The sequence below is a fragment of the Octopus sinensis genome, linkage group LG20 (assembly GCF_006345805.1).
Source record: "Octopus sinensis linkage group LG20, ASM634580v1, whole genome shotgun sequence".
NCBI classification, from domain to species: Eukaryota; Metazoa; Mollusca; class Cephalopoda; order Octopoda; family Octopodidae; genus Octopus; species Octopus sinensis.
This window is the reverse complement of record NC_043016.1, coordinates 6,243,245-6,256,647: the sequence shown is the minus strand read 5'-3', so window position 1 is coordinate 6,256,647 and position 13,403 is coordinate 6,243,245. Positions and strand designations below refer to the sequence as shown.

At 33.2% G+C, this 13,403-nt stretch overlaps 1 protein-coding gene across 1 annotated transcript in view; it reads left to right on the top strand.

The window, feature by feature from the left end:
• Positions 1-1,016: 1,016 nt before the first annotated feature.
• Positions 1,017-13,403, top strand: part of LOC115222464 (helicase domino-like) — a 132,085-nt gene continuing 119,698 nt past the window's right edge. Inside the window, 2 exon segments of the mRNA XM_029792668.2 lie at positions 1,017-1,593; positions 10,409-10,458. The gene's annotated coding sequence lies outside the window, so the exon portion shown is untranslated.

The following is a 13,403-nucleotide window of genomic DNA, read 5'->3' as shown; positions in this document are numbered from 1 at the left end:
ATATGCACACACACGCATATATATATATATACGCACACACACACTATATATATACGCACACATATATAGATATACCCACACACATACATATATATAATTATATGTATATTTATATACACACTTGCAATTAGACGCATCTTAATTGTGAAACTAACCACACACCCACACATATATATATACGCGCATAAATGTATGTATAGTCGTAGAGAAGAAATACGACCCAGTCTACGCTCTCATAGTGTCAGGCTCACCCATACACACACATAATACATTCTCTACACACACACACGCATATATATATATATGCACACACGCATATATATATATATACGCACACACCTATATATATACGCACACATATATAGATATACCCACACATACATATTATAATTATATGTATATTTATATACACACTTGCAATTAGACGCATCTTAATTGTGAAACTAACCACACACACACACATATATATACGCACACATACATATATACGCACACATATATATATATATACGCACACATACATATATATAATTATATGTATATTTATATACACACTTGCAATTAGACGCATCTTAATTGTGAAACTAATCACACACACACACACACACACTCACATATAATTTATATAATGAGGTTTAGTTAAGAGAAGCAAGTTTGTGAATCGATTTTTTTTTTAAAAAGGCGATGTAGATTGAGATTTAGTTAGTAAATTTTTGAAAGTAATTATTATTCTAATTTAAAAAAAAATATTTTACAAGAAGAATCGGTGGGAAAGTAAAGGCGACCTAGCTTCGTTGTGATCCATTTCAAAGTTTAACCAACAAGTACATGCACAAACGTATATATATATATATAATATATATACATATATATATATATATATATATACATACATATATATATTAGTAAGACATATACTAACACACATTGCATATGTAATATGGGCATTATATATAATTGTATATAACCCTTACTATTGTTTTATATTTATAAAAAATTAAGGTGTCTAGAGAATAAAGAGAAAGAATACAAAAATGGAAAATTAAACCATTAAGCAAACCCACTTTGTTTCCATATCTTAAAAAAAAAATATTTGAATTATGGCTATTATTGCAAAAGAGCTTTAGTGCCCTGAAATAAGTTTATACACATAGATGTATGTGTACACATTAGTTTGATGTGTATTCTATCTGAACCTTTCATGTTTGTATGAAAAATCAATGATTTTACGACTGAGAAGAAAAGGAAAAGAATTGCTATATCAGAAGAAAGCCGTCACCACTAAACCATCATCAACAATATAAACTATTGCTGGCATCACCACCACCACCACCACCATCATCAACAGCATAACCAATACAACTATTACCGCCGCAACCACCACCACCATCTTCACCGACATCATCATCATTATTATTATCATCAGGAAAGAAAGGAAAAGAAGCCGAAAAAGCAGGAGCGACGACACATTTGAAAAGTAGGAGCATCAACAACAATATCATCAGCACTAGTTATTAGTTTTATTATATTATATACTAGAATATGGCAAATGGAGAAAGCAGGCAAAAACAACACAAAATATTGAAATAACAGGTGCTTTTATTATATATATATATATACATACATTTATTAATATTTCTCTCTTTTAATTGTTTTACTTTAATAACAAAATTGTTTTTGAATTGTTGATTTTTTTAAAAGATTTTATTTACTCACCACTTAATTTTCTAAGCTTTCTTTTTAATTGATATCCTTGATTTTGCTCTATCATTGTTGGTGTTTTTAGGTTTTAATTATTATATGTATAAAAAAAAGAGTGTAAACCTTTTTGTAAAGGAAGATATATTGATAATTATACTAAAATGTCCCTTATTTAAAATGAATGATAATAATTATAGAATTACACTAATACACACGCACTTTATCCTAATGTAATACTTATATAATATGTATGTATTATTACATATGAATGTAATGTTTCCATATATGTGTGATAATATATAGAGTAGGTTAGAATATCTGCTGTAATGTAATAATATAAGCCAGGACTTGCTGTCATATTCCATGTAATGTAGTAGTTTCTATCTTCTTACCTGTTTTTATTTCTTATATTCATATCCATATGAATCTTCATTCTAATCACACATTTCTCTTGTCTATTGTAATTGCTTATTTCTTATTCTTCTTGTAATTGCTTTTCCAAACCACACATAATCTTAAAAAAAAGAGAATTAGAAAAATGAACCAGCTTTAAATCTTGCTTAAACTAAATTTAATATTTGCTCATTTCTCATGCATATATTATATTGGTTAATTTAATATTCTATCCCTGACATTCACTGAGTGTATATGCATACAAATTATGTATATACACACTGGCGTATTATTATTTAAGACATATATACAATATAATCCTGAAACCTTGCTAATTATTTATATAATATTATGCCTTGAAGTCTCTCAACCATGTTCTACCCAGTTCTCATTATTTCTCTTTGTATCACATTTATATACACAAACGCACACAAAGTTGATGTTTATTTTGTCCCCTTTTCTTCACTATTGCATACTATATAATATACATGTACACATCTATAATATTCAGACCGAGATCTGCCTTATTTCGTGTCTCAACTATTTAATACTCTTCAACCTTGTTCTCATGTAAGATGGCGCCCGCCCGACACTCAACAAACTCTTAATTCACTTCTTTCTTTCTTAAACACATTTCTCTCGGCATATATTACTACATGGATGTTCATATCTTTTCTCCCCTACTTTTATAAATTGTATGTTTCCTACATGAACAGATCTTATTCTGTTTTTTTAAATTTTTTTTTCCTTACCCTCTCAGCCACACACTATTAGTAACACACACACACACATACTATTAGTAACATACATACACACACACACACACATTTATGTATACACACGCACACACATACATATACATTTATGTATACACACACGCACACATAGTGATATGTAATAGACACACATGCGCTTCACATGGCATTTTCTCTTCTACACACACATTAATACAGACACGCACTTTATCTGTTCTTCACTTTATATCAAAAATGGTCGATGCACTAACTTTTCGGGGTCTTTTTCATTTTATTTAATTCCTTTCTAAATAAATTCCCCCCCCCGTCTGAAGCGATGTTCCCATTATTTCTGTCGGATCCACATGGATGTTTGTGTATCTTATTATCTACGGAGGTGTATAGCATTGGAATTATTATTATAAATGTGGAAACATTGCCGTTGTTTCCTTGTTTAATTTGGGCAAAGAGAGTGAGAGAGAAAAGTTATCGATCTCCCAAGTGAATTATTATTTGCTGGAGAAGAAGGAGATCTGGCCAGGCAGGCAGGCATTTTCACAGTTAAATAACCATTCCGGTTAGTTATATCGTTGGTAATGGCCAACACACATAAAAAAAAAAAAACCCAATTAACTTGAAATATTTTGTGCAAAAAGATGAGTTTTATGTAAGAAAATAATATTTCAAAATTGGTGGCTTTCGGCGGGGATCTTGGCGTCATTATTGTTTAGCCCCAGGTCAACCTGGATTGAGCAAATATATGTAACAGACAGATATTAATTTCAGTCTTGACCATCCCCTTCTTGTATGGTAAAATGTACATTTTATAAAGAACCATCCTTCTTTCAAGAGGGTGGGATGTCAGGGGGGTATTTTTTAGCTACTATTTCTAGCGACCATGTGCATTCTTCTGTCATTGTCTCTATTTATTACAGGTAGATATAGGTAAAAATGGGCCATTTAGAAAAAAAAAAAAAAACTCGGAATTTTTTTGTCGAATGTAATCATTGGTGTTTGCCTTGTTTCTGTAACTGAGGCAAATAAAAAAAGGGGGGGGGGGGCTGCACGTAACTTTCGATTTGCTAGAAATAACAGTCAAGTCTTCCCGCCTTAGATTATCACATTGTGCCCAAGGGAGGAAAAAACCTGGATGATCACGGTTGGAATAATGCTGCTTTTAATCATAAGCTCTGCCTAATAGGAAAGCTGTATCTCAGCCATTAGCTTGCAATATTGCTGTTAAATGTAGTACAGCACTTTTTTTGTTTTATTGCTAGGCACAAACAATTGTAGAAAAGCCATATTTTGCCTGTCATGCAACTCCACCACCATCAGTCTATCAACTTAGGGTTCTGAGTTCAGACTCTGCTGAAATCAAGCTTCTTTTTTTTATCCTTGTACAGTGGTGGTGGTCAATAAATTGATGTACCTTTCAAGTACAGAGATTGATTTAATCTTTCTGTTAAGGTGTCCTAGTTGTGAATGAGATTTTGTCCAAATTCGATCAACACTATCTTCTGACTTATGCATATAATTTTGTTGTGGCAAGTTTCGCAATCAAACTCCAAATTGGTTACAAAGAAAGAAGGTAGAAGCAATTAGGGATTTTTAAAAATCGTTATTATGTGGCACTATTTCTTTCTATTTTATTCGATTTGAGCCACAATTTATTGAAGGAAGACACTTCCCGCTTTTATGTGCCCCCACCTCCGCTCCGGAAACTACAAAGTTAATCTTTTATAATGATAATCCTTTTTATTATATAGGCACAAAGCATGAAATTTTGGGGGAGGGGTCCAGTTAATTACATTGACCCTAGTGCGCAATTGGTACTTATTTTATCGACCCCGAAAGGAAGAAAGGCAAAGCGATCTCGGTGGAGTTTGAACCCAGAATGTAAAACTAGAAGAAATGCCGCGAAGCATTTTGTCCGGGTGTGCTAACGATTCTGCCATCTAATAATGCATTGTAAGGTTATAAAATCGACTCCAACCCTCAGAGGATGAAAGGCACGTCGACCTCGGTGGTGTTTGAACACAGAACGTAAAAAAGGGGGACGTAGCAGAAAGACCAGAGGCATTTTGACCGATGCTCTAACCATTCTGCCAATCCATTTAATTTAATGCCAATCTGCTTTTGAGTTTACACGCACATAACATGCATACATAGACACAGTAGCAGAGGTGTTTCTACCTTGTCTCTCTCTCAACTATTTAATACTTTCAACCTTGTTCTCGTGTAAGATGGCGTCCACCCGACTCGCAACAAACTCTTAAATTCACTTTGTTAAGCACAAATTATTTTTCCTCTTCTAGTGCACATCACATAAAGCTGACATTTTCTTAACCACAGCAATATTGCATGGCTAAGATATATTTCCCCTCTTTAGTCTCCATATCTTCATTTTATTCGTCTATCACTGATAAAGATACATTATTTCATTGTAGCCTTCTGTGTTACTATGTATGTCTATGCATTATATACATGCAAAAAATACTGCCTGTCTATCTATCTCTCTGTCTGTCTATATCTATCTTCTATCTATCAATCATCTATCTATCTCCCATCCAACCCTATCTATCATCTATATTCCATCTATGTATCAATCTATCATCTGTCTGTCTATCTCTCTCTCTCTCTCTATCTATATCTATCTATCTATCATCCATCTATTGTCTATCATGTATCATCCATCCATCCATCCATCCATCTATCTGTCTATATCTGCATATACACAGAGAGTGAGACACTCACACACACAGACAGACATTTATATGTATATTCCATTCTATTCTCTTTATTCTCCACTAATGTCAAACAAGATGGCCGACGCACAAAATTTTCGTCAAAACATTTATAATTATTTGTGCCTATTATTCGCATCGTTTCTGTTTTATGAATTCGAATCACGCCTAGCAAGAAACTTTGTTTTTCATCCTTCCTGATGTAAATAGATATAGTAAATTACCAGTTAAATATTGATTTGATGTAATTATTGTCCAACACATTTCATCTTGTCCATTTCTTTTTCTCTCTCCACCACACAGAAATGTAATCTTGTTTCTACCAGGTTTGGATTTCGAGTCCAGCTTAGGTTGGCTCTGCCATTCAACTCCTCTCACTGCAGAGGGAATATAGCTTAAGTGCTAATGTAATACAGTAATCGGTTTAATCAGTTACATATATTATCTCACTAAAATCTGAGGCCTTGTGCTTTTGTAAGAAATCAATGCTCTGAACTGGAATCCCGCCTGGCTTCAATTTTTTCCCTTTCATCTTTCCTGAGTGAAGATATAATTATGTACTCGTTGTTCACCTCTTCAACACCCGACCGAGCAGAACTACTTTCAAAAACTCTTCCAAGCGTGTCCGTCTCGGCTTTTCTTTCTATGTCACATGTCTTTCTCGGTCATATGTAATCTGAAGACATTTAAGCCGCTCTTAATTATAATTTGGCAGTTGAAGCTCGTCTTAAAAGCGACCCTTGCTTGCTCGACAAAGTACCAGTAAAATAATAATCGATTTAATCGTCTATCCTACCCTCCTCCCATAAATACACTCGGTTCCTGACTTGTATTTCTTAATTATTACCACCACCACCACCAGCCACAATCACTGACTCTATAACCACTGCCATCATTTCCTCATTAAAGATGCGATATTTCCATTGTTTTAAATAAACTCCAGCAATTCATTTTCTTTTGAATCGTATATTTAAACAGTGAAGTAAATATATAATGAAAGAAACAACTTTTGTTATTAACGAGCTGGCTAGGTGTGGGTTAATCTTCTTCGGCTAGTTGTGCTCGTAGTCGTTCCATTTCTGGCCATCCCCTCATTTTGGAGGTGTCGAAGATTACATTGTGTGTGTGTGTGTGTGTGTTCCTTCTCTCACTTTAAGACAATAGAGTGGTATGATTTGAAGGTGATCTGGCTGCTATTTCTAACAGGTCTTGTGGGCATCCATGTATGGAGATTCCTCTTTGGTTTGGAGCTAGCTCTAATTTGGATGTATGTTTCGGTATAGTTTTTCTTGTAAGCTCCATAATTTTTTTTTTTTATAATGGCAATCATACCTAAAATAATTTCTGTGATGATTACAACATAATTGGAAGACGTTTAATTAATTTATTTTTGCTTGAGCTAATATATTTAGTAAATGTCTGTTTTCATTATTCAGGAAATATCTAATCCAGTTTCAGTATGTGTTGCATGTAAATGAAATATGAAAGATATTGTTTATTATCATCATTATACATAATTATAACAATTTGGATTATGAAATGATTAATTCTAGGTAAACAACATTTAAGGTTCCTCACATTTACCTGCATCTGGATGCATTCCAAACAGCTGTAGAATTACATTTTAACTATACACGTTCCAGGGGCTTAAGAGATTTTATTAGCATCGCTGAACATTTTAAAATACTACCACTATGTTGATACTGTCATGGCTAATATATTTACCATTTCTTTTGTGTCTATGAAGACATCTGTTGGAATTGTTTCCAATACAGGCTATTTGCTAATCTTTGCCACGTAATTGTTCTTCAGCCATCACAACCAAGGTCTTGTTGAAGCACCAACTAATATGTATATTATTATATACACATATCTCTGTGCACATATATATATATATATATATATATATACACACACACATGCTCACATGTGAGTGTGTGTGCATATATGCCTTTTTCCACACTGACTTTGTTTCATGTACAGTTTGGGCTTCATAAATCTAGCAACCCTTGGGCCTAGCCATTGCTGGGCTATAGTAAAAATAAAAAATAGGCTTCCCTTATAAACATTACTATCTAAATGTTTGAACTGTTGTTCTGTCGTAAACTACTTAATAAGTATGCCTTGTAATTCAGTGCTCTTGGAACCTTTAAAAATTTCTGACTTTCATTTTCATATAGATGTCCCTGTAATTTGACTTTAAGCATAGTGTATGGTTTTGCTCATTTCTAAGGACTGACTACATTTTGCACCTCTTGGATGAAATGCTGAAGGATCAAAATGAATATCAGCAGTCAGAATTAGTGAAACTGCATGGAATTGTGTTCGAGTGGGACTCGTAATCATAAGATTATAGGTTCAATTCCTGGACTAGTTGTGTTCTTGGGTAAGGTACACCAGTTCACGTTTCTTCACTCTACTCAGCTGTAAATAAACATCAGCCATGGGCCACATTTTCTCCCCCACCTCTCTCTAGTTTTCATATTCTCAATGTTTTGCTGGATCAAAGTTGGGCGGACTAAGTATATCTATATCGGCTCATGACTAATATAAGCACAAAACAATTAGTGAAAAAGTGGTACAAACTACTAGTGTATGAGTAATTGGTGAAGCTGTCAAGAATTATGAGGAGTGTTTCACAAAATACTTTGCAGTGATAACAAAGCTGCTAACAATGCCATATTAATGGTAGAAAAACTAATTCTGGTAGATTACAAAGCTTATTGGTTTAAGAGATTCATTCTGCACCAGTTATATACTTAATTACTAAACTACTCTTTTATATATATAATAAAGGTAAGCAGAGTTAGCAGTTGTAATAACCATCTGAGGGATAATAGTATCTGTTCTTACTATCGGTATCAATTACAATTCTGTCCCTGAGCATGGATATGTAGGCACACTATGCTTATAGGGTACAGGTAACAACAAAATAAACAAAAGTTTATGAGGGATCAAATTAATCAGAAAACGGAGAAAACTTATGATTAACAAATTGACCAACATCGGTTGATTATTTTTTTATACAAAACATGGCATGTTTTGTATTAAAAAATAATCAACTGATATTTGTTTATAGGTTTTCTCAATTTTCTGATCATTTAAATTTATATATATAAAAGTATAACCAGCTTCATGATGCATACAATGCAAGCATTGTATGATATAGAATGCAATTGCAGGTGTAGTGGAAAGGTATGTTTATTATATCCTACCCAGTCTACTCTAATTTCACCTGACTACTGACTACAGCTGTAGCTGGAATTCAGGAATTGTATAAGGAGAGTAATGGAAAGCTCTGGATCTGGAGTGGGTAGGGAAAGTTTGTAAGTTGCTTTACATGATGTAAAATAAAGGAAGTAAATGAACCAGTGTATGTTAGTGGGTGTGTCAATATTATTGCTTTTCTGTTTAAGGTGTGTATGTATGCCTGTATATGTGTGTATGTTTTTATATATATATATATATACATATACACATACAGGTGTGTCATATATATCATCATCATTTAATGTCTGTTGTCCATGCTGGCATGAGTTGGATGGTTTGACCAGGGCTGGAAGGCTGCACCAGACTCCAGACTGATTTAGCATGGTTTCTACAGCTGGATGCCCTCCGTTATGCCAACTAATCTAGGAGTATAATAGGTGGTTTTACGTGTCACTGGCACAAGTGCCTTTTGTGTGACACTAGTATCTGTCACGGCTGTGGTTTTGTTTGGCTTGATGGGTCTTTTCAAGCACAGCAAAATGCCAAAGGTCTCATCATTGCCTCCATGAAGCCAATCACTTGAAAGAAGCTCAGCCACTGTATACATATATGTATATATATCAGCAAATATGTATACATGCTTACCAGATAAAAATATGTATGTACACACACGTGTGTGTGTATATATATATATATATATATATATATGTACATGTGTATCAAATGTGTATGCACTATGAAATGTGATATGAAGCCAAAGTTTTGGGCTTAGTTTTAAGTCCCATATTGCATTCCTACATCCAGTACAATATGACTTCAGGCATCAAACCATGGGACATGAGCAACCTAATAAAATACAGGAATCGTATTTGGTAACTTACGCTTTATAAAACGTACATGTTCTGGCAAATTACTGTCTGGAGTATATAATTGCTTGTTGAAATATACAATCTTGTTAAATCATCTCTTCAGTGTTTAGACTTTCATGCATACCTGGTTAGTTTTTCTCTGAATCAGTTCAGCTTAGCTGCAAATTTTATAATTAAAAAACATAAAATCAACTTTTTTGTTTGTGATATTTGTATGTCCATGTTTGTTACTTACAATGTTTTATTACTTCACATTGTTTTTTTTTAGTATCTCTTAGAGTGAGTTAATAGCTATAAATGAACATAATTATTTTTATGACAAATGACTAAGTCTTTTCTGCAATACTGGCAATTATCACAGTCATCTGACCTTAAGTAAATACCTCAAGTAAATTTGAATAAATAAACCCATTTTTATTTATTTTCTGTTCAGTCATTTGCAAGACTTTTGAACAGGATGTTAAATGTTTTAATATGTTAAAACTGAAGTGATAACTATGGCATTGTTGTACACTTTGTAGTTGGCTTTAAAGTATGTTGGATATGAATTTCCAAATATATTTTGTGTGCTGTATCATTGCGTAGATTACTGTAATTACTACTCATATTTAGTGGAATCATGTATTTTTTCTGTTCAGTTTTATTGTGTAGTGAATAAGTCATGATTTCTTGTTATAATCCTGGAAAAATTTTAACTTATTTAACAATTTTTCATACCTGATATTAAGACACATTTTACATAATTCATATGTTTCAGATGATTGAAGCTATTCGGGTTTTACGCTATCACGTATTGGAACTGGAAAAGTAAGTAATAACTCTTGGCTTTTCATAACTATGGAATTTCAATTATTAAAGAAACATTGAGGGAGGGTCCAATTGGCATTTGCTTGAATAACAAATCTTCCTCAAATCACTCTCTACCATTTTAAAAAATGGACATATTGGATTGGATACTGTAGTCCTATCTATATACCTACACAAAATACAATGTCCAAATACATCAGTATGTGTAAGTGTATGTATATGAATTTATGTGTGAATGTTTGTATACACACATGTATAGATACATACACACACACACAAATATATACACAAAAACACATTCTTTTATTCTTGTTTCAGTCATTTGACTGTGACCCTGCTGGAGCCCTGTTGGGGTCGACCAAACAGACACACAAATATACTCACACATGCATGAGGAGACCCCCTTCGGTCATGAATGACGATGGGATTGCATCTAGAAAGTTACCCTCCAAGGCACAATTCCGGGCAGGTTCTTTGTGGAAGGCCAGCAGTCACCCATGCATGCCAGCCCCCCCCCCCCTCTCCACACCACTGATGTTATCCAAGAGAAAGGCAAATGCCAATACAGCTTGGCACCAGTGATGTCGTAACTCATTTCTACAGCTAAGTTAACTGGAGCAACGTGAAATAAAGTGTCTTGCTTAAGAATACAACATGCAGCATGGTCTGGGAATCGAACTCACAACCTCACAATCGTAAGCTCAACGCTCTAACCACTGAGCCGTGCGCCTTCACTATTTACACATACATGCATGATGGGATTCTTGCAGTTTCCATCTACCTAATCTACTCAAGGTTTTTGTCAACCCAAGGCTATAGTAGAAGACACTTGCCCATGGTGCCATACAGTGGGACTGAACTCCTGTGCCTATATATATATATATATATGCACCATACACACACACATGTTCATATATAGTTGAGGTGTGTTCTGTTAACGTATAAGAGTACAAATAGAGCTTGTTCACCCTTAGAATTCCCAAATAACCCGTAGTATTCTTATGGTATGCTACCAATTCTAGTTTTAGGTATTCCTTGTGTGTGAAAATAAAAAGTAAAAAGGGTCAAAAGAAAGAGTAAGTATGGTTAGGCAGTTTTTTAATCGCTACAAATGTTTCGATACATACAGGTCCTTGTATATACAGGATTGAGTTTAAATTAAATTATTTAACAATTCACCTGTATGAGAAGCCATTGATGTTGTAGAATGGAAATCTAAATTTACTTATAAGAGACAGCAACTGAGTATCGTCTGAGAAGATACATATAGATCTTCTTATAGAGGGAAATCGTTAATAATTTAATTTAAACTTTAAATTCTGTATATACCAGGATGCATGGCGTTTGAAATGTTACGTGGATGACCTTATACTTGTTTGTTCTGCAACCATAGTTTAATTTGTCTCATTTAATTGAGCACTTCTACGGCAGTCCTATTAAGCATTTTGTTCCTGATAAGAAACAATCACTTTATATTGATATATTTGTGTGTATATAATATATTATATATATATATATATATATAATTTCAATATTAATATATAGAATATTTGTTGTGTGTATATACACACAGCAACACACACATACCTATATATATATATATATATAATTTCAATATTAATATATAGAATATTTGTTGTGTGTATATACACCAGCAACACACACACATACCTATATATATATATATAACATACATACACACACACACATATATATTTATATATATACACACACACACATACATATATTCATATATATATACACACATATATACGCACATATATTCATATATATGTGTGTGTGTGTGTATATTTATTTTCTGTCCCTGTTTATTTCTGTGTTCCTTTTCTGTTGAAGAGCGTAGGGGCGAAACATAACACTTTCTCACTTCCTGGCTGTTAAGCCAATACATGTTTTGTTTTTTATTTTTTTGTAAATTACAACTATATATGTGTGTATATCAATGTTTTTGGTGTCCTGTACCCATATATGTGTGTATATATACATATAGATGTAGGTATGTACATATACGTATGTGTATATGCATATGTTTGTATATTATTTATGTTTTATATATATATATATTTATATAAAGCAACACAGAAATAAACAGGGAGAGAAAATATAGATACACATATGTGTGTGTGTGTATATATATATATATATATATATACATATATATATATATATATATATATATATACACACACATATACACTCATGTATACACATATACAAACTTCCCTTCGTCTTTTTTTTTGTAAATTCTGACTATACATATATATACATGTGTGTATATATATATATATATATATATATATATAATATATTATATATATATGCACACACGCATATATCCACACATATACATATATATACATGTATATACACACACATACATATATGCACACACATACACACATATTTATATACATATCTATATTTAAATTTTACCAAGACAAGCATGTATGTATGCAGACATACACACTCACACATGGTGGTGGTTGTCTACACCTTATGCAGATTTTGACCACCTTCTGTATGTACACCATCTGATGTGGCTTTTTAAACTAGACAATGTCTTGAAAAGACACCCACGTAGATTACATATCTGATTTGGACCACCAAAAGCTGAAGTTAAGTTCTGATCTTTGTAGATCTTAAAATGTCTTTTAAGGCCTCGGATTTGCAAAGGTATTTCAGCTGCAAAAAACCCATCATCAGAACCTTCTGGCATACATGGTATTGAAAGGTGTGCACAGACACATACATAAAATAGTTGGTGGAGGTGCGTTTTCTATGGGTTTGCAAATGAGATTTGAGCCCAGCAACCAAACTGTGCACACAAAAAGAGGTCATTGTGATTCACCTTCTCGATCATAACATTCTTAAATCTCCTTTTCAGTATTGCATGCATTATCCTGGCCTCATACATACACTCATCC